The following is a 25,314-nucleotide window of genomic DNA, read 5'->3' on the forward strand; positions in this document are numbered from 1 at the left end:
TATTAATTTAAAACAATCGTTCCTCTAGTAATGAATTCACAAAGACTGTTTGGTGAGACAATGGACCTGTTTTTTAGGGCTCTTGTTTTATATTACCACTAGATATATTGACCCATGGCTTCACCAGTCATTTCTGAAACTTCCCAATTGTCTACTCAAGAGGAAGAGTAACAGCTATCATAAAAACAGGTACACAAGCATTGGGAACAACAGCAAGAGTAACAATTTATTTGACATATAAAATGCTATCCATTCCTTTAAATTACATTTATTGAATTACTCATCAATGTGTAACTTTTTTGTAGTGTGTAATTAAGCATTTGTGCTTTTATTTGGTAAATTCCCCTGTTTTATTTCTTAATTTTATATTAGACTTTATACATTTATAATAATTTCTAATGGGTTATTTTAGTGTGTGTAGGTCATTTGAAGATGTCAGGCATTTTGTAAATAATGTTCAATGAAAGACAGCCAAGTCTATTGGTTTATGTATTGACTGTGACTAATTTTGTTCTACATCTATAGAGCTCTGAGTAGTTGTGACAGAACTTCATCATGTGCAAATCTAAATATTCACAATCTAGCTTTCCAAGAAAATAGTTCAACTTGTCACTTAGACTTAAGTTCAAAATAAGGGGGAGAGAGGAGTCTTTATAAAAGACTGTTATCTGTTAATACTCAACTTTGAAAGTTTTAATTCAAATTACACTTGAAATAATATTCTTGTGCTTGAGGTACTTTTTAAAAAATTATCACTACCTATTAATTGTACAAGTTCAGGGATTCACTGTGGTATTTTCATCCATGCACACATTGTGCATGGATCATGTGCCACCCTTTTTCTACCTTTTCCCTCCTGGCAGCCCCCTTCCCTATTCTACACTTAACTCAATTCTTTTCTTAGCTGTCAGGTATGAAAGGGAACATGTGAAACTTAACTTCCTGTGTCTAGCCTATTTTTTTTAAACATATCCACCAGTTTATCTGTTTTTCCTGAAACCAGATTTCATCCTTCTTTAGGCCTGAATTTAGGCCTCCATTGTATATGTAAATACCATATTTTCTTCATTCATTCATTTGTTGATGAGCTCCAAGACTTTTTCCATGTCTAGCCAATGTGAATATTGCCACAATAAACATGGGTATACATGAATCAGTTTTATATGCTGACATCATATTAGTTTAAAAAATATTTTATTTGTTTTTTAGTAATACTTGACAGTAGAATGTATATTGACCCATTATATGTACATGGAGGATAACTTCCCATTCTGTGGCTATACATGACTTGAAGTTACACTGGTCATATTCATATTTATATATGTTTGATTCATTCTACTTTGTTTCCTGTTCCTATTTCCCATACCTTCCATTCGTTCCTCTTTGTTTAACCCAATAAACTTTAATTCTTCTCTCCTCCTCCCTTTATTATCTGTTGCCATCCCCATATCAGAGAGAACATTTTACCTTTAGTTTTGTGGGATGCTTATTTCACTTAGCATAATAGTCTTCAGTTCCATCCACCTACCAGCAAAATGCCATAGTTTCATCTTTCTTTATGGCTGAGTAGCCATAAAGAAATGTATATATACCACATTTTCTTTATCCATTTATCTGTTGAAGGGCACCTAAGTTGGTTCCATAGCTTAGCTATTGTGAATTGAGCTACTATAAACAATGATGTGGCCATGTCACTATAGTATACTGATTTGAAGTCCCCAGAGTATATGCCAAGGAGTGAGATAACTGGTTTCCATTCCAAGTATTCTGACTAATCTCCATATTGCTTTCCAGAGCAATTGCACATATTTGCAGTTGTAGCATCAATGTATGATTGTAACTTTTCCCCCACATCCCCCTATTATTACTTGTAATCTTGATAATTGTCATTCTGCCTAGAGTAAAGTAAAATCTAAATGCAGTTTCAATTTGCACTTCTTTAATTGCTAGAGATGTTGAACATTTTTTCATGTAATTGTTGACCTTACACCATATTCTTTGCGTAAATACTGCACAATATTCATCTAACAGCAGGCTAAAACTACAGTATACAAAAAATCCAAAAAAAAAAACTTACCAACAAAAGTAATCTTATTAAATAATGGACAGTGATCTGAACAAATAGTTCTCAATTCAAATACAAATGGTCAGAAATTGGAAAACTGGATAACCATAGTACTTCTATGTACCTCTATCTTTAGATTTGAGGACCATTAATACTGGTTATCATAGTGAATATATTTTACATTTTGCTAAATATGTATAACAGTTTCCGTTTCTCCATATCCTCTCCAACATTTGTTGTTGTTTTTGTAATATCAATTCTAATTTGAGAGAGATGATATCTCATTATAGTTTTGATTTCCATTTCTTTTATGGATAATGATATTGAATTTTTTTCATATGCCTCTTGATCATTTCTATTTCTATGGAGAGGTATCTGTTCAGATCATTTGTCCATTATTTAATGAGATTACTTTTGTTAGTAAGTTCTTTGGATTATTTGTTTACTCTGTTTTTTAACCTTCTGTCAGATGAATAGTGGGCAGACATTTTTTTTCCCCATTCTTTGGTCATCTCTTCACCCTGTTGATGGACACCATCGATGTGTAGAAGCTTATTCCTTTGATTTAATCCACTTTTCAATTTATGCTTTTGTTTTCTCTGCTTTTTGCAATCCTGGCCAGAAGAATCATTGCTTGTGCCAATATCTTAAAGTGTTTCTCCTATATTTTTCTCTAGTAGTTTTAGAGTTTTAGGTCCTGCATTTAGATCTATGATCCATTTTGAGTTGATTTTCTTTTACAGGGTGAGAAATAGGGGGTCAATCTTCTATGTGTGGATTTCCATTTGTTTCAGCAAAATTTGTTATAATTTTTTTAAAGTCAGTGAATAAATTTTGGAAACTGGGTTGAAAATCAGCTGCCTATAGATGCATAGATTTATTTTCTAGGCTTTTTATTCTGTTTATTTGGTCTGTGTGTCTCTTTTTATGTCCATACCATGATTTTTTATTGTTGTTGTTAATATGAATCTTAAAGATCAGAGTATTGTGATGCTTCCAATTTTGTTCTCTTTGCTGGAGATTTATTTGGGATATTTTTGTGCTTCTTTGTGAATTTTAGGTTTTTTTTACTAATTCTATGAAGAATGTTATTGGTATTTTGATAGGGATTGCATTGACTACATAGATCATTTTATGTAGTATGAAAATTTAATAATGTTAATTGTTCCAATTCATAAACATGAGAAGTTTTTCAACCTTCTTCTATTTCTTTTTTTGGTATTTTGTAATTTTCATTGTAAGAGGACTTTTGCTTCTTTAGTAAAGTTCATAGCCAGGTATTTTATTGATTGATCTGTTGTGTGTGTGTGTGTGTGTGTGTGTTTATTGTCAATGTAGTTGACTTCATTATTTCTCTCCAAATTCAATATTACTGTATATAAAATATCAGGAATGTTTGTTTATCTACTTTGAATCATGCTTCTGTATTAAACTCATTTATCAGATCTAATATGATTTTGGTGGAGATTGTAAGTTCTCCTTTGTACAGAATCATGCCATCTGAAAACAGTGATAATTTGACTTACCACTTCCCTATTTCTATATTTTTTATTTCTTCTTCTTGTCTAACTGTTCTAGCTAGAATTACTAGTACTAGTATGGTGAATAATAGTGATAAAAGTGGACACTAGTACTAGTATGTTGAATAATAGTGATAAAACTGAAATGCTTTCAGTTTTTTCCTATTCTTTATGATGGGAATTTGTCATATGTAGCTTTTATTATGTTAGGTATGATCCTAATTTGTTCAGAGTTTTCATTATGAAGAATCTTGATTTTGTTCTGTATCAATTAAGATGATTATATAATTTCTTTCCTTGATTCTATTCATGCAATGTGTTACATTATTGATTCTCATATATTGAAACATACTTGAATCGCTTAAATGAAAGCAAGTTGTTCACTGTGCATAATTATTTGATGTGCTGTGGCATTCTATTTGCTAGTGTTTTGTGTAGAAATTTCCATGTGAGTTCATCAAGAATATTGGATTATTTATTAATTTCTGTGTGTGTGTGTGTGTGTGTGTGTGTGTTGTGTTCTTGTTATGTTTTGATAGCAGGGTAATGCTAACCTTACACAATAAGTTTAGAAGAGTTCCCTCCCTTCAAATCCTGTGGAATCATTTGAGAAGTGATGGTGTTATTTATTTAAAAGATTAATAAAATTCAAGAGTGAAGCCATTTGTTATGGACTTTTATTTGTTAAGAGACTTTTTTGTTACTGTTCATCTCACTATTAGTTATTGGCCTATTCATGTTTTTAATATCCTATGGATGGAATTTTTATCATATATGTCCAGAAAATTGTCCATTATTCTAGATTTTTCAATTTGTTATGGTATAGTTTTCTAAACACTCATGAGTGAACCTTGAATTTCTGCAAAATCAGTGATAATGTTTCCATTTTATCTCTAATTTTATTGATTTTGATATTTACTGTCCTTTTTTTTTTTCTTTTTTTGTTATCAGAGTAGCTGGAAACTATCAATTTTGTATATATTTTTAAAAAACAGTTCTTTTTGAACCTTTGTATTGTTCTTTTAGATTGTATTCCATTTATCTTCACTCTGATCTTAATTTATTCCCTTCTAATAATTTTGGAAGTTGTTTTTCATTTCTATGACTTTGGGATTTATCACTGAGTGCCTTACTTGAGATCTGTTTTTTCATATAGGTAGTCACTGCTATACATTTCCCTCTTATCACTGTTTTTGCTGTGTCCCACAGAATTTGATATACTTTGTTTCCATTTTCATTTATTTCAAGAATTTTTTGTTTTCCTTTGACTTCTTCAATGACCTATTGTTAGTTCAAAAGTATAATGTTCAGTCTCCATCTTTTTGAATATCTAAAGTTTCTCTTGCAGTAGATTTCTAGTTTTATTCTCCTGTGACCTGAAATGATGTAGGATATGATTTGATTTTTTTTCTAAATGTTTAAAGACTTATTTTGTGACTCCATATATGCTTGATTCTAGAGGACACAACTTGCATTAATGAAAAATATGAATTTCACAGTTATTAGTTGGAATGTTCTGTAAATATCTGTTAACTCCCTTTGATCTATAGTGTAGCTGTTTTTTGTTAGTTTTAAAATCTGATTATCTAGCTCTTGGTAAGAGTGGAACTTTTAAATTCAATATATTGCTATATTGGATTTCATGTCTTCCTCTAGGTTTACTAGTTTCTGGTTTATAAAATTGGATGCTAACACACACACACACAAAAAAAAAACCCACAATCAATAAATGTGCAAAGGAACTGAACAGATACTTCACAGAAGAAAAATATGAATTGTCAACAAATATATGAAAAAAATGTTCAATATCTCTAACATTTACATACATGCATATTAAAACTGCACTAAGTTTCCATCTCACTTAGTCAGAATAGCAATTATAAAGAATACAAGTAACAATAAATGTTGACAAGGATGTGACGGAAAGGGTATACTTATACATTACAAATTTGTGCAAGCACTCTGAAAAGCGATATGGAGATTCCTCAAAAATCCAGGAATGGAACCACCATTTGATGGAGGTTTCTGACTCCTCAGCTTATACCCAAAGGATTTAAAATCAGCACACTTCAGTGATGCATCCACACCAATGTTTACAGTAGCTCAAGTCACAATACCCAAGCTACAGAACAAACCTAGGTGCCCTTCAACAGATAAATGGATAGAGAGAATGTGGTTAATATACAGCTATAAAGAAGAATGAAAGTATTGCATTTGCTGGTAAATGAATGGAACTGAAGAATATCATGCTAAGTGAAATAAGCCAGTCCCCAAAAATGAACGGTTGAATGTTCTCACTTATATGTGGATGCTAACCTGTAACAAGGGATGGCAGAGGAGAGGAGTATAAAAGCTCATTGGATTAGACAAAGAGGAATGAAAGGAAGAGAAGGGGTATGGGATTAGGAAAGACAGTAGAATTAATCAGACATAATGTTCCTATGCTCATAAATGAATACATGACCAGTGTAACTCCATATTATGTTCAACCACAAGAACGGGAATAAAATTGTAATGGGTAACACCCCATGTATGTATAATATGTCAAAATACACCCCACTGTCATGTATATCTAAAACCAACAAATAAAAACATTAAATAAAATTTTTAAAAAGGATGCTCTGCTATTCAGTGTATATAGATTTATAATTCTTACATCTTTTGCATGCATCTATACATTGAACGTGATGTAATGATCTTCTTGTCTCTTCTTACTGTGTTTTACTGAAGTCTCTTTTTTTTTTTCACATATAACTGTAGCTGCTCAAGCTTGCTTTCAGATTCCTTTACTTAAAATAACATTTTCATCATTGTTATTTCTGTCTCTGTGCATCCTTAATGGTGAGCTGAGTTTCTTGTTAGGTAACATATTTAGCCTTGTTTTTTAATTCCTTCAAATATCTGTACATTTTAGTTTGATGACTGTCACCATTTAAATTCAGAATTATTAATGAATATATAGAAGTGTGCCTTTCATTTTGTTGGTTTGTTTCTGGTTGTTTTGAATATTGAATATTCTTTACTTGATTAAATACTCTTATACTTCTTTGAGGATTGATAGTTTATTCTTTTAATAATCTTTGATTCTTTTCTATTTCTCTTTTTGTATCTACTATTCTAAAGGGATTAATGCTTTTGCATTCTATCATGATAGAAAAAATATTCCTTCTTCTTCTGGATGTAGAACCCCCTAAGCATCTCTTATAAGGTCAGTGTGAAAATCATGAATTCACTTAGGTTTTTTTTTTTCTTATCTTGAAAGTTTTTAATTTCTTCTTCAATTGCAAATGATAGACATTCTAAATATCATAATTTTGATTGGAAATTATTTTCTGTCAGGACTTGAAATTCCAAGCCCTTATGGTGTGTAGGGTTTGGGGTAAGAAATCTGCCATTAATCTTACGTGGTTGCGCGTAAAAATGACTTGGTACTTTTCTCTTGCAACTTCTAAAATTTTTTCCCATAATTTATAGTTTGATTATAATATGCTGTGTTTAGGATCTTTTCTGGTCCAGTTGCTTTGGCATACTACAATCCTCCTGTGCCTGAAAATCCACGTCTTTCTCAAGCTTAGAAAGTTGTCTGTCATTATTTAATTGAATAAATTTTCTATGCCTTTACCTTCTTTTATTTCCACTTCCATATGCAATGATGTGGATGCTTGATTATTCAAAGGTGTCCCAAAGATCTTTTAGGCTGTCTTCGTTTTTTTTTCTTCTTTTGATTTATGCCTGGATGTGATTTTAAAAAAAAACTTATTTTGGGCTATAATATTCTTTGTTCTGCTTGGTTGACTCTATTGTTGGGGCTTTTAAATAAAAGTTTCAAATCTGTGATTCTGAACACTGTACATTTCAAGTATATGGTAATATCAAGACGGAGGTAGCATAGCAGGAAATTGCTCCTGTGTGTCTTTGTGGGAAAGGCATCAATGAAAACTCAGATTTTTTTTCTTTTTTCTTTCATTTTATTATTTTCAGTTTCCAGCTGCATTTTTTGAGAGAAGGGTTTTGAAAACCAGGATGGCAAAAACTCTCAGGCTTACATCTTGCAGAAAAAACACTTGTGATTGGCCATGCCCCTTGTCTGAAAGGGCAACTACTCTGATGCCCTTGTTCTCATGGACAGTACCTTCTGTTCACTTCTTGTGTCACAACACATATTTCCCACTAGATACGCTCCAGTGGTTTTTTGTTCGAGTTATTCCACCAATCCGAGTCTGGCTCATGAGGCAGCCATCTACAGAGCCAGTGCAGTGAAATGTCTGTGGAGTCCCACAGATGGGAATATGCAGGGGTTTCTGATACCTAGCAGTACAAAATCAAACGATAGTTATTTTCCCAGGATGACTCCTGGATACATCATGCTGTGTGCAGGGTGGGGGTAGGGTGAGGTCACTAGAAGATGAAGTAAATTTCTCTTCCAAAGCCAGATTATAAAATTCTGAGTCCTATAATTTACCTATGATGTAAGTTTGCAAGAGCTGAAAAATATTCTAATAGCTAGGATTTTCAGTATCCAAACTGATAGAACTTGCTGGATTATCTTTTTCAGCAGTACTCCTGCAGAGAAAACACAATCTCTTCCCTGTCTGTGGAGCCAGGGTAGTAGATGCTGTGATAATTAATTTATCTTGCTAAGGTTCTGTCCTACTTCTCTGGACATCACAAAATTTCCATTTCTCTACTGTTGTGTTCCAGTGTTCTACATAATATGCAGCTATACACCTGTTTCTTTGGTTCTTCTTTGTGGAAAAAGAGGTCAGTGCTAGGTACCTTATTCAGACACCTTGCCCTTCTGAAATTCTTCTTGAAAATGAATTTCTCTCCAGGTGTGGTGGCGCACACCTATAATCCTAGCAGCTACAGAGGCTAAGACAGGAGGATCTCAAGTTCAAAGCCAGCCTCAGCAAAGGCAAGGCACTAAGCAACTCAGGGAGACCCCTGTCTCTACATAAAATACAAAATAGGTCTGGGGATGTGGCTCAGTGGTTGTGTGCACCTGAGTTCAATCTCTGGTATCTCTCCCTCAACCCCCGCACAAATGCATTTCTTTTGCTTTGGTCTTCTGGAAATATGCTTTGTATGATTTTTATCTACAAAATATTTATTTCATATTCTTTTTCTTTAATAAGTGTTTTATTTTAGAAGTTTATGATATTTACAGAAAAGTTACAAAGATATTATATAGTTCTCATTTGCCCCATGATCTCTAATATTAAACATTCTTCATTAACTGACATATGACTTTTAACATCATATATTTTTTACAATTAATGAATTAATACTGATGCATTATTATTAAATCAAGGACAAGCTTGTTATTCAGATGTTGTAAGGTTTTACCTGGTGTCCCTCTTCTGTTACAGGATTCCAACCAGTGTAAACATAATCTTTAGTTATTATATCGCCTGAGACTTCTCTTGGTCATGTACATTCATTGACTTCCGTGTTTTTGAAGACCTTGACAGTTTTGAAATGTATGGGCCAAGCATTTTTTAACTGCCTCTTAATAGGGGTTTCTAATGATTATATTGGGGTAAATGTTCTTAGAAGGAAGACCATAGAGGTGAACGGTCCTTCTCATCACCTCTTATATCAAGAATACATGCTTTCAGGATGACTAATACTATTGATTTTGACCTTAGGTACTTGGCTCAGTTAGTTTGTCAGATTTTTACATTAACATACATTAACTGACACTACTTTTTAAACTGTCCTCTTTTACAAAAATCTCTGCATATACAAGAGTTCAGGAATCATGTTCTGCATCTGTAAGGGTGGACTATCTACTTAAATTATATTGAGGACTTTTGAAAATGTTCTGTCTGTTCTTTCCAATTCACACAATTATTTAATCACGATTTTAGATTAGTAAAGACTCATAAATATTTATTTTATAATTTATGTTATAATCCAATACTAATTAATGCATTTTTGCTGGTAGCAGGCCTTCCCTGGCCCCTGGGGCCCAGCCCCCAGTTCCTTGTTCTGCATGTCAAAGTGGCCAGCTCACAGGGTCATGACGCAGGTTTGCGGTTTCCTGTTTATCTGCCTTGAGCACATGTGTCTCTCGGAGCATCTTGACCTGTTCGGAGCCTCCTGATAGGGGACAATGACGGTAACCCAAGGACGCAGTTATTACTCTTCCCTCCTCGCTTTTGAGTCATTTCCCCAGCTGTTTCAAAAGATATATAAGGAGAACAAATTTGGCAATAAAAAAAGCGCATGCTTCCTCCTGGATGAAGAACCTTGGTGTCCTGTGTATTTCTTAACCTCACCTTCCCTCGCCGGGCTCAGCTCCCGTAGCCAGATGCGGCACATTTTATTCTCAAATTATTCTAATTATAGCCAGCTCTTTTAGTTGATTCCCATGCATCATCTCACCTATCCTGTGTCCTAATGTGTGGGTGTATTCGTAAATTTAATATTTTCTTAATTTTTGTCAACATAAGTTATTCCAGACCCATTTTATAAATTTATGCCCCCTTCTAGAATCACTAATTTATCTAAAGAATGTTGGATCATTCTACTAGAGATCACTATTAAAAACTAAGATCTGGGCATTAGGAGTACTCTCACTTATTTTTCTTTTCTTTTCTTTTTTAAAATTTATCTTAAATTTTTTCTTCTGGAATCATTTTCCTTATTTTCAAATATATTTTTTCAGTGGTTCCTTGGATATTTTTTGGTGTTTAGCTTTAACATTCTGAGTTTTTGGTAATTTTTAAATGATTTTATCTTTCCATCTTGAAAATTATTTATAAAAATACAGATTTTACTTGTTTTATCGCACAATCATATTTACATAAAACATTTCCCCCCATCTTTGTTTTTTTTTTCATTATGTACATCTTAATTATATATCTTGTTGAACAATATCATAGTTGACTTTGTCTTGCAATGTATTTGAGTTTTTAAAAATTTTGTACTGGTCATTGAACCCCATGTATCACACCAGATAGGCAAGTGCTCTACAACTGAGCTTAATGCCAAGCCCTTTGTACTATATTTAAAAACTGTGATTTGGGGGCTGGGGTTGTGGTTTAGTGGTAGGGCATTGCATGGGGCACTGGGTTCGATTCATCAGCAACACATAAATAAATAAAATAAACAAAAAATGTGATTTTTAAAGGACCATATGATAAAGGTGTTTTTTATTTTACTGCCTTTGCTCATATTATGAAATAATTTATCATTCAAAAAATAAAGCAACTTGCTTACAAAAAATTAACTGTGAAGAACATATTTTTTTTTTCTTAATTTAAAGTCTAGACATGCATAATAATAGATAATGATATTCTAGGAGAAAAAGATGTTGACACATGAGTCATCTCTTCCACCATCAATATAGTTCAGCAAGTCATTGTCCATACTCTCTCCTTTCCTCTTCCCATTTTCTATGTATTCCAGCATGCATTCTAATTGTAGTATAACATATCATTTTTTAAAATGTTTTAAAGATTTTTATGAAATTAATCTCTGTATTTATTGGGTGTTCTTTAATGTATAACCCTTAATTTAAGTTGATTTTAATATTTAATATTTTAAAATTATGTGTACATTTATATATTATTTCACTCTATCAATTGGGTTAAAAGAAGAATAGGGAGGATTCACTGAATATAGAGACAGTATCTCAATTCAGGTGAGAGATGATGAATCCTTGAAAGGAAGACTCAAGATTATAATCACAAGTTTTTAATTTATGTCCAGTATAGAATTATTACAACTTAGAATATTACAGGTAGCTTTAGTTTAAAAATAAGGAAGGTCAATACAGAAAATTTGTGTAAATTAATCATTTGAATGAATATGTTAGATATTCTGCTATTTAGTAAGATTATACAGAGATAGTTTAGATTGTAACAGTAATAAATGGGATCTTTTAAGGCACATAGGCAAATAAATAACTGTTTATCAGGTATCAAAATACATTAATCTATTCCTCATAAGACATCTGAGAAGAAAATAGACTTAGGAACAATTAACATCGTATTAGTATTTTGTGAGATTCTGTAGGATTAGTAGCTTATGTTCTTCCACCTTATACCAAATGACAAATTTATATACTGATTGATATAAATTTTTATGTGTTTATGATTTTTTATGATATGTTTTAACTATGTGGCACATTTTTCTATTAATATATTATCTACCAAATTTTTATTTATAAGTTTTTCCTAATATAACTTATGGAAAGACATAGACATCAACAAAAAATCTTTACTAAATATAGCAGTCCATTTTTTTCATGAGAACTATTTTTTAATAATCTGGAGTCTTTCTGAATTTTTAAATTTTAAATTTTTAAAGAAGATTATAAAAATTGTCATTATAAATATGTTACATAATTTCTACTCTTCAGAATACAAAACCTCATTATATTGTCACTATGTAAGGATTTTTAGAAATCTGAGTTTCTTTGGAAACTTATGCCTTTCTTTGGAAACGTATGAGTTTCTTTGGAAACTTAATTTTAAATAACTATGCATTTTGCATGCATATTACATCAAAATCTCTCTTTTTCTATTGTTCTCCTTCTCTCTCTCTCATAAAATATAACAATCTCAAGTTGCACTTGATTTTTGTGAGATTGCATACATATGGTAAAAATAAGAATAGGAAAAAAATAATCATTCATTGATGATTAATGAATATGAGGATCAAATTGTCTTTTCTTTTAATGCACTAAACCAAGTGTCAATTTCAGATGAATCTAACTGTAGAATTAGTCCTAGTGATAAGTATGACCTCATAGCTATATAGATCAGAATAAGAATGTTTTTAGAAAAAAAAAAAGTAGACCTGAAGTTTTGCAAGATTAACATCACATATTAAGAGGAGCAAAAATATAACCTATCACAGCAATAATTTAAGTCAGGATTTCATTTGTCCCTCACAGAGCCCAAGGAACTCAGAGAGCTAGAAAGACCCATCTCTCATTTTGAGTGACGGTATTTATTAATTCATCTAAGCTTCTACACTAGTGAGGATGGCCCGAGGAAGATGCTAGAGACCCAAATTGAGAGAATCAGCTAAGAGTACTGCCTTGGAAAGATGAACTGGATTTGGGACATGTGTGGTGATGATAAGAATGTATATTATTATTTAATTAGTTGAAATACCTGTCTCTTGTGCCACTGTTCTCAAATGTGGCACCAAGTTGCTCCAATTGCTTTATGCTTGTTATAGAGCCATAAGAAAGTCAGCTTCACGATAAGAGCAAGAGTGTGATAAAATGGAGCTAAAGCCTTGGTCACAAGCCTGGCTATCCCAGTTTGAGACTGTTAAGTCTCTGTGTCTCTTATTATTAGCCAAAAATCTTGTCATAAAGTATATGATGGATGTCCTCCATGTTTATATGTTAGTGCAAGAGAAGAACATGAATAATAAAATAATGATGAAACAAAAAACATTAGGGTACTAGATGAAAAGAATCATTTGATTTGAGGGAAGAAGCATATATATAATTGAAATAAAATCATAGATGAAAAATAATCAAAATATCAATGTTTGAAATGTATATTCCTTCATACCTAAACATTTGCTAGCATGACAATGATCCTGAAATTGTTGGCATCCATTTTTATTATAGCTATAATGCCTAAGTGCTGATATATAAAGCATAAATACCTTTTGGAAAACAGCATAGTGTATCACTTCCAGTACTTGTGCTGTCAAATGTTACAACAGCAGTGTAATATTATTTTCAGAACAGGAAAACAAAATAAAACACGACACTAATAATGTTATGTTTAATTCATGGTAATTTGATGTTCTTATTTTTTATGATTAGAATAAAATAGCTGGTGTAAGATAATATATTTGATTCATTTTATACGAAGTTTTTATTATGAGGCCCATAAAAGTATCAAATAATTACAACAAACAATTTAGTTGGAACTTATTACAACAAATAACTTCCAAATTGAAATGTTAGCTTGAATAATTCTGGAAAATAGCAACAACAAAGAATGCCAAGTACTGCTAAACACCCCATGGGGTGAGCTGCATACTGTGATGCTTGTCTTTAAAAAGATCCCTTCCAGATGTCCAGTTAGCACTGGGAGGCTATGGACCCATTTCATAATTATGGTTATTCTTTCTCTCTTTTGTTAATTGCTTGTGTTGCTGCCATAATGTTGAGTACTTCAAAATATAACAAACATATTTATTAAGATATACTTGCATACAACATTGATTTTTGTATTAGCTCTTCTGGAACTATGAGTTTCCATATACAGATTTTTTTGGTTTTGTTTTTGGAGTTAATGGGGGAGAAAGGGTTCATGGGTGGTGGAGAGGTGCAATAACCCAAATTCTAAGGGGGCAGGAAATACAAATAAACTCTGCTTTCCTAATACACAGATTATGCTCCATTATTATTGAAGAACAAATGTTATTTAATCTCAATAACATCTTCATAATGTCTGTGTACAACCTGCATTAACAGAAGAATTTACCGAGAGAAATAGGTGATGGTGGTAATTGACTTATTTACCTTAGAATTACAGAGCTGTGTTATTAATTTGAAATTTTATGGCTTATTTATACTCCTTAACATGTCTTTAAATAAATTTAAAATATTTTCTTATGCCTCATTGGTCAAGTCTGGGTCTAATCCTTCTTGCCAGATTCTACACATAATTAAAATATATCTTGTTAAAGCATGATAGTCACTGAGATACTCTATTTTCTGAATTTATGCACTTAATGAAATATATTAGAAGTAAACAGAAAATTATGGGTAAACATGCAAGAACATCGACTGTAATGGACTTAGAGTACTTATATAAAACAAAATAAAAAAGTACTTAGAGTACTTATGAGTCAAACTAAGTAAGATTCCTTGCCCATCCAAGTATACAACTAAAGAGTGAACTAGAAACCATATTTATAAATTCAGATATCCATACACAGATTAATAACGTATATTAGATATAACCAAATCTGATATTTCAAAATAAATTAGATTACTACATTCCTAATGAGGTCTTTGAAAAATTGCAAATGTAAACATAATGCTTCTTAATATAGATTCCTCTGGTAAGCCAGGGAATTCTCAGAATAGAATTGATGTTGAACAGTAAGAATAAAGAAGTTAACAGAAAAGGCAGATGAAATATTTATATTGTTCACCAATTGGTAGAGTGGACTGTCTCCTTAAAATAATCATTTAATACTGTGATTTATAACATGGAAAGTTACAGGTAGACACAGTATAAACTACAGTACAATGACTAGAAATTCACCATTCACATGACGAAATGAGGGAAATTATCTGTCTAAAAATGCTCACATATAGTGAAATAAGTTGGTGTACATTTATTTTATTGATTCAATTTTTCTCAGTGAAATAGAAATTAATTTTAGCATCTGAGTGACAATATGGAAAAGACATTAGAGATCGGAAGAAAAGAGAAATAGAGATTAAGAAATGGAACTCTTAATTGTATATAAGCATTAAGCATGAATTTGAGGTGAGAGAGATGGATGAATTAATTGTCTTATCTAGTCATATCAGTATATGAATTCAGGCACAGAATAAGAAGAAACTTAAATTTAGTTAGGTTTTTGTCATGAACTTTCATCTAGCAAATTGGAGGAAGGAAAGGAAGCAACTAGAGAATACAAAATACTGACTATGACTATTGACTACAAAGAATTTGAGTGCAGAGGAGTGTATGAGAACAATGATAAGAAGAGGAAATATAAAATAATTGATCAAATGTGGTTCATTTTAAAATTTAAGCAATACTAGAATTTTATATCATGGAGAGAAAGAAGAAAGTGATGCACACAGAATTAAAAAGTTTAAATTGACGTTTTGTAAGTGTTGTTGTACTGGGATCCTCACATTGTAGAGTTTCTCTGCTGTAGAGCATGTAAAGTGAAATAAACCATTGGAGAAGAAATCTATAAAGTAAGAATTCAAGTTAGAAATATTATTTACACAGGAACTGAAATCATCAACAAATGTCATAGTAAATTTTAGTAGACATGAGATAAATTTTTATTATTAAATTGAAGGAATTGACTGTAGTACCAGGAAAAAAAAATGTGAATTCAAGGTCTTCTGATTTGAAATGTAATGTAGCTTCCATTTTTTGAACCAAAGTAAGTTAAATACACAGTACTTTGTTAATAATGCCAGTAAATTAACATGGACTATGTTATTTGAAATGTCATATCAGTTGAACTACTTGAATAAATGTAATACTACCAATGTTATTTTGTCTGTACACATTCCCCAACTCCTTTCCAATAACCATACTCTGTTTTCTAGTGACTTCTATAGTAATAACATTTAGTCTAGCAGAAAAGCACACAAAAATATTAATGAATATGAATAATTAATAAGGTCTAAAAAAGTTTAAAAAAGAGACAAAACTAATGGTACTCACTCAGGTGACTCAATATCATAAGCACTGTCCTAAGTCTTCTCATAATATTGGCACAGTAAATCTTTATAGTGAAATTGCTGTATCTATTTATATGTTATAGATAAACCTTTGTGGACTAAAATATCAAAGTACATGTAGTTTCATCCTTATTTGCTTGAGGATATTTAAGATTATGTTGTTAAAATTTCTCAGATAATAGTCATAAAATGTAAAAGCTCAAGGCTCATTCTACCAGCCAAGAGTAGCTTTAAGCTTAAGTGAGATTTAAAACATTGACTCTAGAATTGAGGAAAATGATAGAAGAATGTATTTATTAAAGAAGATGGATGTTAAGCTATTGGGGAATTTTTAAATATAGCTCCATTCTTTTAATAATCAGCAGTGATGACTATTGCTCTTATTTTTCCACCAGGAAAGTAGGAATAAAAGCTAGATATTGCTAACTATAAACAAATTGCTACCTCATTTAATTTCACAATCCATTTGTAATAAGAGACCTAACATCAAAAGGCATAATGTTAATTAGAATACAAATGAAACTGTGTAATATCATTATTTTGTATACATTTTAATTATACATGGATTGAAAACTGGGTCACTGGACATTGAAAGGAAGCTCAATAATATTGAAGTATAACTCAAATGATGAACACCCCAAAGCTACATTTCTCACCTATTCTAAAAGTGAAGTTTTAGTAGAAATTGAATTAGTTGAGTGCCTAATTTTTCTTAGTGGAAAATTGAGTCATTTTAGTCCATCCATGTACTAAAAATGCGTATTTCTTACAATATTAGTTTTTATTGGTTCAATATTAGTTTTTAGCTCTACGTGAAAGTATGTTCCATTTTAACATAATTATACAAGCATGAAATATTTTATTCTATTTAGGACCCCATTCTTGTGGGTGTACATGATGGTAAAATTCATTGTGATAGGAAAATTTTAAGAATTCTAGTTGTGGAAATCTACAGGATAGCATTCCTCTGTTGAGCAAACTTCCGAAGAATAACAGGCATCCTCTTTTATGCACTTGGAATATTCTGCAGTTTTCCCCAGGAACTAGTAAGACAACTAATATAAGAGCAATCCCTAGCTGCTGTGTCAATGCCCTGCATGAGGAGGCCCTGTGCTAGAGTCTTATCTTCACAAATAACTTTATCTTCACAAATAACTTTAAAATATATGCAGTTGTTCTTTTCATATAATGAATAAAACCTGTTGATTAAAGAAATTAAATATTTTTCTTAAGATCATATAAGTAGAGAATGCAAATTTCAAACCAAAGTCTAATTTTTGAGATTATGACATTGAAGAAAGATGACCCTAATTATTGCACTATTATTGAAGAATTATAAATGTCTATTTCAATACAAGTTGGCATAGTATTAAAAATAAAACAGTGATGGAAATAATAAAAATTTGAGAATGCACAAAGTAAAGAAATACAGTGATGATTACTGAAAACAAACAAACAAAACAAGTCATGTTTCCAAAAGAACTGGAATAAAATTATCCCAACATTTATTGTCTGGTATGAAATGGTTCAGTGAAAGTCAGAATCATTCCTCAATTATTTTATGATCAAAGCTGTCAAAAACCTATTCTTCTACTGCTCAATATTTAGTTACCTTGAGTCTTTAAAACAGAGGAATAAAATGAGATACCTTTGTCTAATAGAAAGGAAAAAAGTGTGTGTGTGTGTGTGTGTGTGTGTGTGTGTGTAAGGCGTGATGTAATGTGGGGCATGTTGCATCAGAAAAGAGGAAACTTAACTTGCAGGCTGCTACAGGCTTCCCAGTCCTGGGGCCACATGTGGTTAAGAGAGTACCTAGTGATTAGCCAGAAGGCATTGCCTTGGGTTGTGATGAAGAATAGGACCACCTTTAGGATAGGCTCAGAACCCCTCTGCTCTCACAGACAGCTCAGACAGCTCATGTCTCCCATTACTGCCTGTAGGATGGGTGTACACATGAACTCTCCCCACCCTGCTGACCTTTATCCTGATTGGCTCCTGTACATTATATTAGCTGTGTGTATTTTCTCAATAAACTGAGATCCCTGGAACATCTGATTGTCCTCCAGCGAGGGAGGGCTGGGCGGCCAGTCGACCTTTACCTTTCTTGGTTCGTCCTGGTCCAGGCGTGCTTCCCCAATCTCTCCCACAGGTCAAGAGGGAACAGGGGGCTAAAAACCCCGACATATGTGTGTGTGTGTGTGTGTGTGTGTGCATGTTCATACACACACATATTATCATATTCAGGACACCAAGGATTCCATTTTCCCCCTCATTTCTTCATATTTCATCTGCATACCTATTTTTTTTATTACCAGGTAATATGTTGTACATAAAAACTTCTTCCAGTCCAGCAATGAGATGGTCAAAAAAAGATCAGGATGCACATACAGCTGAATAGAATATGTATTTTTCAGATCTTTTTAAAATTAATCTTTTAATTTATATATGATAGTGGAATGAATTACAATTCTTATTACACATATAGAACACAATTTTTCATATCTCTGGTTGTATAGAAAGTGTATTCACACCATCTGTCAAGTTGCTATCCTTTAACAAAATATATTAAAGTAAATAGCAATTACAAGATACAGTTTTGAAATTTCCCATCCTTAGTGCTACTATGGCATAGTAATTGAATCAGACTCAAGTTATCAACATGGCATATAGACATACATATCGGTAGCTATAGAAACTCAGGAATGATAAGAAATAGGCATTTGATAAGATGGAATATGGAACATAGGTGTATTTTTGTCAAAACTAACCACCTATCTAAAAATGAATTTGACATCTATTTTTAGCTCTAACATGTAAAATACATAGAAATTCTTATTCCTATCTTTTTTCAATATACATGGATTGAAATTATACATGGATTCATACTATAATGAAGGTTCAAGGAAACTAAAACTTAATGACTTTTACATATCTTTCATATAACTGGGGTTTTGAGGGAAACTGCTACCCCACAATCTTATAGATGGTTGAATCTAGAGAGTTATGAGCCAACCTCTGCTTACATAGAGTGGAAGTTGGCTGGACCCTTATATTAATAGAAACACAGAAAATGGTGATTATGCTGAAATGGTAGAGATTGAAGAGAACACTAGACATTGTAAACTCCTGAAAGCTACATATTAAGGACGAATCCACTTTTCACCATTAAGTCTATAATCTCATCACGTACTCATAAGTATAAAAGCAAGAAATATCCCCTGTGACAATGAAAAGAAATAGAAGAAGAATTCTGATATATGCCCAAAGTGTTCTTTTTCACAAAGGCCTAATTTATAAGGTAAAAACTTTCCAAGTGTCTTGTCCAGGAGCTATGAGGCAAAGGAAATTCAGGTACTCCTAAGTCTCTCACTTTATCAAATGGAGAAGGAGATAAATGTATATGATAAAACAATTGGAAAGGACACAGGACACAGACCCACTAAATGCCTAAGAATTAAGTTGAAACGTCATAGAATGTTTCTCTTCTCTCATGCCTTACCAACATACTCCAGAATAGTAACAGAGAATTGCAAATAAATTTAAGACACAAACTCCCGCCATGAAGTACTGAGGGAACTGAAATCAAGGGGAGATAAAATCAAGGACATCAGAAGATTCTGTATTCTCTGACAACAATAGTACAACAAAAATCAAGCAATGCCAAAGTTCTGTCCAAAAGAACAGATCTTACTACCCCATAAAACATGTCTGGCTTTCAACACAAGATGTACAGATCACAGCAAAGTAAAAAATAAAACACAATCTGAAAAAAAAGAGGGAATAAAACACAGTCTGAAAAGACAGAGCAACCAACAGAACCTACTAGCTATGACATGTCACAGAGATAGTAAATTATATGTCAGGGAATTTCAAATAATAATAATAACTCTGTTCAGAACTCTAATGGAAAATATAGACAGTAGGCAAAACCAAATATTTAAGGCAACCATAGACATTGAAATTATATAAAATCATCAGAAGGAAATGCTGGAAATAAACAATCTAAAGGAAATGAAGAATGCCTTTGGTAAATTGCACAAAAATTCAGTATAAATGAGTTTGAAGGTAAGTAAATAGAAATCCCTGAAACTGAAATTAAAAGAGATAAAAAGTTAAAGCAGTAGAGAACAGTGTATTAAAGAACTGTAGGAAAGTTTTTTTAAAAATGTTAAAATTATAATAAAGTGAGAAGAAAGAACAAATAAGAAATATTTGGGTAGGATTGCCAAGAATACATCAAAATTAATGACAGTCAACACCAGAGATCCAAGATTCTTACAGAACGCCAAGGAGAATAAACAAACAAAAATACACTTAGGAAAATCACATTCAAATAAAAAAAATAAACTCAGGAAGAAATTCAGATGTGGAGAAAATTTATTCATACAGAGGAACAATGGTTAGAATTGTAAGAAACTTCTTTTCAAAAACCATGAGACTAAGAAGAATGTGACATTAAATACTTAAAATATTGAGAGAAACGCATAGCTGTCAACCTAGAATTCTAGATCCAGTATTTTTTTCCCTTCAAAAGTGAAGAAAGGATATTTTTTATGCAAATAACCTGAGGGAATTTATAATTACTTTTTTTCTGCAAAATTAATAAAATATGTTCTTTAGGTAGAAGGAAATTGCATTGCCAAGAACTTATATATACACACAAGCATCAGAGAAGAAATAAAGACAAATAAAATTTTATATTTTGTTATTCTCAGTTGAGCTAAAATATAACAGTATAAAGTAGTAATATTAAGTATGTATTAGGTGAGTGTAGCATGTAGGTAATTGTAATCACTACACAATCATATAGACACAAGAAAAGATTTGGGGGAAAAAATGTTCTACATTACCTGCACTAGACATGATGCAAATTAATGTTATTTCAAGGTTGACTTCAGTTAGTTGAAAGTGTGTTTGTAAACTCTACAGTAAACATTATTGTTTTGGAAATAAGGAATACTGGTTTTTTAGGATACAAAATACTTATATTAAGAATAATGTAAAATGAAGCATATGAGATGCTCACTAAAAACAGATATATCAGAAAAAGAAACTTTTGGAAGGAATAAAAAGGAGTTGCAAACAGATTGATATTAATCCAAATATAATCAGTATTAAGATAAATGTTCCAAATTCATCAACAAAAATACACAGAATGTTAGAGTAGATTAAAACACACAATGATATATGGTCTATAAGAAATCCACATTGAATACAGTGATTAAAGAGAGTTTAAAAGTAAAAAAATGAAGAAAGATATGATATACTAACATTAATCAAAATAAAAATGGAATGGATATATTAATTTCAGAAGAAGCAGACTCTTACACTGAGAAATTTAGATAAATGAATATTGTGTTCTGCATTTTAAGTTATTTCACTAATTATGGTAGAAACGTATTCATATGTTCCACAATTAATATGCTAATCAATTTGTTTTCTATAAGAAACAGTGTCTCAAAGGTTTTATAAAAGATAAGGTTTTGCATTCTTGAGAAAAATATAAGCAAAGGTATAGAAAACTTGTTATGATACAAATAAACTAAAGATCACAGTGGTGTAATGGGGAAATCAGCCAGGTATAATTTGAATAGTCAGACAAAGTATTGTATGGGAGAGTTTAGATTCTGGGAATGTTTCAGCTATTTTAAAAATTGTCTATCAGGCTTTCTGGCTGTTGTCTGAAGCCCCTCTCCGAGAGAGAGAGAGAGAGAGAGAGAGAGAGAGAATAAAGAAATTAGATTAGATTCTGGGAGTAATGAAAATGTAGAAATATTTTATTTAAAAAATAGCATGAGAAAATTTTAGAGAAGGCTTCATTCCTATGTTTAAGTCGGCAGTGAGGAGCACCCTGAATCTTGTGGGAGTATGAATTGGATAAGATCGTTGAAATTAGATTGAAAATGAGAAACAATAATGCTATGAATTAAAGGTTTTTGAGCAGAACAATACCATGATCGGATATGTACTTTAAGAAAATTATTAGTTGCTTCCATGAGAAATTGAAGGGAAATGTTCTGAAGTAAGATACAACAATGAGGAAATTAAATCCTGAACATGTATAATGGGGGAGATGTAATGGTAAAGAAATTTGAAAGGATTTAAATTGTACTTTAAGAAAATTTAAGCAGCAGTTCTTTATAAGGAGATTTGAAGGAAGGAGGCAGTCATTGATATTACCAGCAATATTGTTGCATGAAACACTTGCATACATTCAGGGATTCCTCAAACTACCACATGGTTATATTATATATCTAGAACTATCAAAAAATAATATCCTGCTAGATTTATATTTACTGAGAAATTATGGGTAAAACCAACATAAGGATGCTATCTTTTTCTACAATTGTTCTGCCTAATTTACTAAGACAAAAGCAAATATGAGAAAGACAGAACAAAGATACTAACACAGATACTAGGGAAGGGGTTTGTTCTTCTAGAGGAATTAGAACACATGCTATGATTTTAAATATAAATTATTTAAACTATATTCCTTTTGATATGAAATAATTTCTGTAGAATGTTGTAGAGTATCTACATGGTGTCAGGACATGTGACCGATGTGTTCAGCTCTTTCCCTTTCTTTGATCTATCTTACTTCTTTTTTAAGTGGACATTTATAACTCACAGGTTGGTGTCATCAATTTTTAAGAATGATGTAGGTAGGATCTTCATGGATGGTCTTCAGAACAGAAGTATCCTCTTCCATCCCAACTAATGCAGATCATCATGGCTCAGACAGAGAATTGTTATCCAGAATATATAAAGTATTCAAAAACTTCATATCAAAAAATAATCCAATCAATAAACAGGTAAAAGAATTAAGCAGACACTTCTCAAAAGAAGAAATACAAATGACCAATGAATATATGAAAAATTGTTCAACATCTCTAGCAACCAGGGAACTACAAATCAAAACTATGATGAAATTTCATCTCACTCCAATTAAAAATCCAAACAATAATAAATGCAGGCAACGGTGCAGAAAAAGTTACACTCATACATTGTTGGTGGGAATGCACAAACTCTCTGGAAAGCAGTGTGGAAATTCCTCAAAAACTTAAGAAAAGAACCACCACATGACCCAGCTATCTCACTTCTGGGTATATATATCCTAATAGTTAAAATCAGCATACCACACCATATTAATGTATAATAGCACAATTCACTATAGCCAAGTTATAGAATTTGGCCAAGTTATAGCCTCTCACCAGATGAATGGATAAAGAAAATAGGGTATATATGCGCAATGAAGTATTCTTCAGTCATAAAGAAAAATGAAATTATGGCATTTGCTAGTAAATGGATGAAACTGAAAACATTACACTAAGTAAAAGAAGCCAGACTCAGAAATCCAAAGGCTGAATTTTTTCTCTCATATGTAGAAGCTAAACAAAAATTAGAAAGAAAAAAAGGGAGGGGGTGGGTGACTGATAAAAATAAAGAGAGATCAGAGAAGTAGAGAAAGATGATGGAGTGGGAGGGAGAGGGACTGAAAAAAGTAACAATAGTGGAATGAAGCGGACCAATATATCCTATGTACATATATGACTATACCACAGTGAATTTTCCTTTATATGTATCTCTGATAAAATAATGAAAAAAATATAATATAGAGGTTGGGGATATAGCTCAGTTGGAAGAGTGCTTGCCTAGCATGCATCAAGGCCCTGTGTTCAGTCGCCAGAACCACACACAAAAAAGTGTGTGTGTCTGTGTGTGTGTGTATTTGTGTTTACATACATATTATAATGATTATATATATAATATTATATATAAGAATAATGTAAAATTAAGCATATGAAATACTCACTAAAATACAGATAAATCAGAAAAAGAAACTTTTGGAAGGAATACAGAGGAATACACACACACACATATATACACAGAGAGAGAGAGAGCAAGAGAGAGAGAGAAAGAAGGAAGACTGGAAGAATCTGAGAAAGGGAACAGTGGAAGGGGAAAATGGGAAGTTTGGGGAAAGATAAAGCCAATTATATTCCATGGTGTGTAATTATTTCAAAATGAATTCTAATGTTATATATTATGTGTTTCTTTTTAGAGAAAAAGAAAATGTGATGTAGGTAAAAATCCTTTTTAAAATGAATGCTTATGCAAATTTTGTACAATCTAGTATAAAGTCTTATATAAGATAGGATGTTACCAAGTAATAATAATAATAATAATAGCTAACATACATGAAACACTTCCTACGCCAGATCCTCCATCAGAGTTTTAAAATAGTGATGAAAACAAATAACTTCTCACTATATAAAATTCATTGGGAATTACATAATGGTATGCTGCAGATGACTTAATTAACTAAGGAAAGTTAATTTGATTCTGGCTTCTGATTCATGTGCTGGTCTAATGAATACTGGCTTAGCCTTTTTGTTGTCATGGGTTGTCTAGTGTAAATAAGAACTTGAATGTGGCAATTTCCTACTTGAAAATAACTCTTCTAACCTAGAGGGAGCTTCTACAAAGTATCATCAACATATCATGTACTGAATTTGGACAGGTAGACCCTGCATTAGAAGTGAAAAATACAATTTAAAGTCTATGTCCATTAGTATTCCAAGATAAAAAAAAATCATTATAAATTTTAAGTAAACTGAAGAGGAGGCAAAATAATATTTCACCTATAATGTAATCAATGTGCAGAATCTCTGTCACTGAGTATTCACTTATCATAGAATCTTCTAGAACTTTTATGAACAAATAGCTTGCACAACATTGAGGACCTGTTTTCAAAGCCATATCATTTCCTTCACCTCAAAACTAGTAGTTTTATGGACTATTTGGTAAATGGGATGAGGAAGAGTGCCCCAAAGGAAATATCCTACCTCCAAAGTTTAAAAAGGATCTCTAGATGTTGTATCTCCTCTTTGGCTGCAAGATGGTCCAGTGCTACAATAATTTTTATATTTCATAGAATCTGTAAACATGGCCCACTGAATTTCAAGAAATTTTGTTGATGTGGAAGATCTCTAAATTTTTGTTAAATTTTGTTTCCCATTTTCTGACACCAAAATGTTTTATCAAGAAGTTACACTAGTTGTACAGAAGTTCTAATTTCTTGTCCACTGGATATAGTCAGCACAGCATCATCAAAACTATGGATCAGTATGATGTCTTGAAGAAGAAAAATACATCAAGGTTCCTTGTAAGCTAAATTAGGGTATAGGCTTGGAGAGTTTATATACCACTAAAGTATAACACTGATGGTATATTGCTAGCCTGCCAACCTAAGGAAAAGAATTTCTAGCGAACATTGCTAACAGAATTAATGAAAAATTTCCAGG

The 25,314-nt window shown here is 32.0% G+C and overlaps 1 non-coding gene across 1 annotated transcript; it reads left to right on the plus strand.

The window, feature by feature from the left end:
* The first annotated feature begins 21,640 nt into the window (after positions 1 to 21,640).
* Positions 21,641 to 21,701, plus strand: LOC143380821 (U7 small nuclear RNA). The gene has a single exon (XR_013088698.1). It is a non-coding gene; the product is annotated as a U7 small nuclear RNA (small nuclear RNA).
* The last annotated feature ends 3,613 nt before the right edge of the window (positions 21,702 to 25,314 follow it).

The sequence above is a fragment of the Callospermophilus lateralis genome, chromosome 14 (genome assembly GCF_048772815.1).
Source record: "Callospermophilus lateralis isolate mCalLat2 chromosome 14, mCalLat2.hap1, whole genome shotgun sequence".
Lineage (NCBI taxonomy): Eukaryota > Metazoa > Chordata > Mammalia > Rodentia > Sciuridae > Callospermophilus > Callospermophilus lateralis.